This window comes from Diadema antillarum, unplaced genomic scaffold (assembly GCF_040938485.1).
Source record: "Diadema antillarum isolate AM-2024a unplaced genomic scaffold, OU_Dant_1.0 seq00000456_RagTag, whole genome shotgun sequence".
In the NCBI taxonomy this organism is placed as follows: domain Eukaryota; kingdom Metazoa; phylum Echinodermata; class Echinoidea; order Diadematoida; family Diadematidae; genus Diadema; species Diadema antillarum.
In genome coordinates, this window is record NW_027271428.1 from 16,641 (window position 1) to 22,251 (window position 5,611).

At 38.3% G+C, this 5,611-nt stretch overlaps 1 pseudogene; it reads right to left on the reverse strand.

The window, feature by feature from the left end:
* Positions 1-374: 374 nt before the first annotated feature.
* LOC139732941 (uncharacterized) lies at positions 375-2,999 on the reverse strand (annotated as a pseudogene).
* Positions 3,000-5,611: the final 2,612 nt, after the last annotated feature.

Consider the following 5,611-nt stretch of genomic DNA (forward strand, 5'->3'; position numbering starts at 1 on the left):
CTCTGTCTTCGACTCCCTCACTAAGGCCCCCCTTCATGCTTCAAGCTTCCTCGCTCGCCCAACCTCAATACCTCCAACCTGTATTGTTTTTGTGTACCTATGATTCATGTAAGGCCTGGACTGAACTCTTGAGTCTCGGGTCTTTCAACTTTTCCCCAAGCGAAATCGAAGTATGACCCCCACATTCCCACTCACTTTTGATTTGAAAAGGCGAACAGTTTTTATATTTTCTCTGCAAGCAAAGTTCACAACCACCTTGATCAAAAGATCGGTCTATATCTTGTCGTCGAAAATATTTGTGTTCCGCGGAGACGTCTGGCTTCAAAGAATCCCCTCCTCCGCACAGAAGGATTTCAATCTACTAAACACTAACGTTACCCCCGGCCGGCCCCATCACCCTGCCTCCCGATCCCTGTGGCCCTGCGCTCTGCATCTGGCTGCTGATACGCAGGGTCTGAAGTGCCGAGTAGATTGGTTGGTTTTTAAGACGAAATTCGACTTACTTCTATCCGAATAACACAGTAGCTGGCATCACTTTCTCTCGGCACGTATCGCTTTCTCTGTGATTCGGGTATTCTCATAATATATACGACCGTGGAGTATTTTCTAGACAGACGATCGCATCAAACACGCCAAGTGCTTCTGATCTCCCCTCCTGTGTTTTTAAACCGCACGCGATGCATGCTGTTCGCTATCGCGATCTCCCGCAGTCCCAAACGTGCTTCGTCGCGTTGCAAAAGTAGTGGCGCGCTGAAGATCGAAGATGGGCCGCGAAACCGATAACATAATTACTGAGTAACCTGAAACAAACTAAAAGGGAATGGGACGGGTCCTGGGGACGGGAAACTTGAGTCCAACATCTGGAAAAAGATTTATAGATTTTATTCGACTCTTCGGACCCCATTCCGGGGTATGAGAGTACAACACATAAATACAAGATATGGTCATTACAATTATCAAAGAATACATGTTTGTGATATATTACAATGATGTATATAAATTAACAGTCTATACCTACTAAACATATATACAGTGATATACAAATTGGCTAGAAATCGTATGAACCATACGACCAAAAAATCGTGACATACAACTACTAAAGATCGAGTATCACTGGATGTTTAATTTTTCTACCACTACGAGTTACAATATTTTCTTTCTTGACTAAAGTACACTCAACCTGTTCAGGCTTCTGCAAATTTGCAAAATATGACATGATCAGCCTAACAGATAATACTAATCTTTTAAGCTGTCCTTAAATGCGAACATGAAAATAATCTAGACATGTGTACTGAGCAAGGACGTTTAACCAAATAATGATTGCTTAAATATAACTGTCTTTCCTTTTCAGAGAAGGGGCATACGAAAACATAGTGAAATTCATCACCTGTTTCATGTCTATCACAACAAGGGCATTGAACATCCCTTTCATCATATAAATGACTGTACAAATCTTATATTATTAACTGGCAACTGATCTGACCTACATCTAAAACGGCTCAATGAAATTCTATCCCTCTTACTCAACTGGACTAAATACCTTTCAAAGAGACTATTCGTCTTAAAAATCCTATATAAACATACTCTATTTGACCAAACATTTGCCATCAAATCCTGTTTAGACATAATTATCTGGTCCCCATGGAAGACCAGTGACTCTACAACAGTGTCGCTGAATATGGGTTTTCGAGCCGTTTTCCACTATCTCATCTATCACTTTGTCTTTGTTATTATTGCTTAGGTTAGTCTGTTTGTAAACTCACACTCGTACTGTTTAATGATGTTAATTTTCTTTTGTTTGTATAGTTTGTATAACATTGCATTTCTGTAAACTCTGTATATTTGTAAAGTTTTTTCATTTGTATGCTTTTTATGGCGGGAAATAAAACCAAACCAAACCAAACATATCACTTAATCTCAGCTTCAAGGTGCTTAATATCCAGTTATTACTAAATCCTTCCCCTTTTCTTAGCCATACAACACCAGGACCAGCATGGTTTAAAATTTCCTCAAATATGAGATATACACTTAAATACAAAGGTCGTGTCCTGTTGACTTATTAATCTTTGGAGTGTATAAAACCTGAATGAATATTTAGCAGAAGAACCCTTTATGATCCTCAGCCAGAAGCTAACCATACGATATTTAACAGTATTAGCCAGTTGTGTTCTCCCGGTTTCTGTAATACCATACAATCTGGTGTAAATTTATTTACACATAACAACGATTTCAAGAATTTCCTATGAAAAATTTCGATTTGACTCAAATCCTCAAAACCCCAAACTTCACACCCATACAATAATATTGGTAACACTAACTGATCAAACAGTTCTCATTGAATATCCACAGGAAGCTTGAGTTTCTGAACCTTTAGTGACATAGCAAAAAGTGCTTTCCTTGCCTGTGACACCTGCTTAGAAATAACCTTCTTAAAACTTCCATTGTAATTAAATTGAATACCTAAATAAACAAAATCATCCACTACATCAAGTTTGTCTTCACCAAAACTGAACAATGGAAAGTTACGTACTTTGCCTCTTGAAAAAATCAGGACCTTAGTTTTTGTATAGTATTGACACTTAACTTCCAATCTTTACAATATCGATGCAATGCATTCAAAGCCAACTGAAGCTCTTCTGCACTGTCGGCTAAAATAAGAGTGTCATCTGCATACAACAATGTATATAAATGTATAAAAAGATCCTCATTGACTTCTTTGTCTAAAATATCAACACAAACTTTTTTCAATCAAAAACTGTAGTCCCTTGAAACGACAACTCAAAAATGATTCAAAATCATTGAGATATATATTGCAAAAAGCAGAGGCGATAAATTTTCACCCTGCCGTACACCAACATTACACTGAAAAGCCTCAGAATGTCGACCATCGACTAATACGCAAGATTTGGCCTGAGCATACATATTCTTTATACTGTAAACACCTTACCATCCACCCCAGACCTCAACATTTTATGCCAAAGTGATACCCTATCAACCATATCAATTGCTTTCTTAAAATCGATGAATGCACAATAAATTCGTTTGCGTTTAGACAAATATATATCAATTAAAGTTTTCAAAACAAAGGCGTGATCCATTGTAGAATATCCAGCTCGAAAGCCAGCTTGTTCTTCCCCAAGCATACCTTGATTATTAAGGTAAGTTGTTATTCTATGATTCAAAATAGAAGTGAATAACTTCCCCAAACAGCTTAAAAGTGTTATTCCACGATAATTATCTGGGTCTGTATCCCTTCCCTTTTTCTTAAAAATTGGTACTATGTACCGAGACACCAGTCTTTTGGAACTAAACCACTTTCCAAAATTATATTAAAGTAAACTGTAATACAATCCAAAACACGACTTGAACAATGTTTTATAAATTCATTAATAATCAAATCAATACCACATGCCTTATTATTCCTTAACTTCTGAACCATCTTGATGACTTCATCGATTACAATTGGTGCATTTAACTCATTATTACTTATTGATCCATCCAAATCATACTCTGGTACTGATAAATTGCGAACCGAATTCAGTTTACTAAAATGACGCACAAAATCAACCAAAGGGACCTTTGCCGAACAGGAGTCACGCTTACGGCCATTCAGTAACTTCCAATACTCCTGCGGGCTATCCTTCCAGGGGCTGTATAATACTAAAATGCAGACTGTAAGTGGATTGCTGTTATAATACATGAATTGGCATGATATCTGACGAGTTTTGTGATGGCCGCATAATCGTGATGATTGATCCCCTCTTTCTATGGTTCGTCGACGCGGAAAAAACACAAAAAAACAAGAACAACAAAAACAAAAACAATCAAAACAAATCAAAACAAAACAAAATAAAACCTGAAGTGTCAGGGCCGCGGGATCTGGGATCGAATCCCCTGAAAGTCCGCGGTTGTGTTTATAGTTCATATGAAATTCGTTACGACTAAGTGCTGTTATACTATAAAAATCATTGCCTGATTTTCGGGGGGGGGGGGGGGGGGGGGGCGGGGGGCATGGGATCTGGAAGGAAAGGAGCGATGCGAGCGGGGAAGGGTTGGGGGAAACCGAAATACAACGATTTTGTGCGCACTTTGGAGAGACATTTTGGAACAGATTTTCAATAAAAAAGTAAGAAAATTATTACTAATAGGAACATGATTAGAACAGGATTCAGGAATTCCGTAAAGAGGGGACGCCTTAACAATAAGGCCCGGGCGCACGCATCCCTTCCCCATTGTTTTCTTTTTATTTATTTTGTTTTAACAAGGGGGGGGGCGCCCGGTGCACTGCCCCTGGATCTGCCACTGAAATTACTAGTATATCTGTTACCTCCTGTCCGCTTGTCAAAAGCGACGGGTGTGGAGCTTTTACATTTTTTTTTTTAGAACTGAAATCCAACAATACATTTAAAGCACACATTGAATGAATATTATTGAAAAGTTGTTACTAAAAAGTAAGACAAATGAATATTCAAGCTATATGTAAATGGAAAACATGGCATCTGCCACTAAGTAAGTCTTTTTCGGCGTCTATGTCCTCAATGTGATATCATCATGGACTCAGATGGACAGAAGGCCATCACGTGGTGGGCAGGTATCCTCGTATAGGCTCCCATACGAAGGAGCTTTTGCACTTTAAAACTGGCGGCGATTTATTGCACATTTTTGGGGGGAGCATTAAATTGAACGTTTTTCAGTTGAAAGTGAACAAAATTGAATATTCAAGGCAGGTGTTCGTTAATTCGAAAATTAACAGACCGTGCGTTACTAATGAATATTAAGGTACTACGAACCCTTTTATGGCCTTTCGGACGCACCTTCGGAATAACGAATATTTCATTGTCGAATTAATGAACCTCGAAATAACGACCATTATTCTAATCTTGGATTAACCTGTAAACGGACCTTTGAAATGCGGAAACGAACCCTTATCCCTTGTATAGTGCGTGTTGACTAAACTCAACTGAACTGAAATTCAAATGTCTTATTTTTCAGTGAGCTGACTCTCGTGTACTCTTTTGTTTGTTTGTTGTTGTGTGTTGGTTTTTTTTTTTTGGGGGGGGGGGGTGGTTAAAATCCATCAAAAAGTTCCAATCAAAAATCAAGCAAAATAAGTATTCAAGACAGTGCAAGAGAATGACTTGTATACTGTCACCTCTTTTTCACCTCTGTTTGTGGATGCGTCTTCATTGTAAGTCAATGTTTGATTGCTTTTTTCCAACCCGGCTCCTTGGGGAAGCTCAACAGGGAAAGCCTGTGTGTTTTCTTGTGTTTTGTTTGCTTATTTTGTTTCTCCGTCATCACTTGTATTGTTTTGCAAATGCCGAATAAATAATAATAATAATGATAATGATAATAATGGAAATGGAGAGAATAGGATGGTGTGTATAGGAGGTCCACACAAGGGAGCTTTTGAATAAGGACTGAAATTCAGTGATCTCGTGTATAGGCCTACACTTCTGGAGGAATATTTCGAAAATTGTTAATGAAGAAATCAAATATATCTAAAAAATTCAATATTCAATGAATGGCTCTTCAGTGAATGACTATATCATGATCAACTGTGCATAAATATAAAGGGGGTTATCCCGTGCACCCCCAGCTCTTCTGGGCC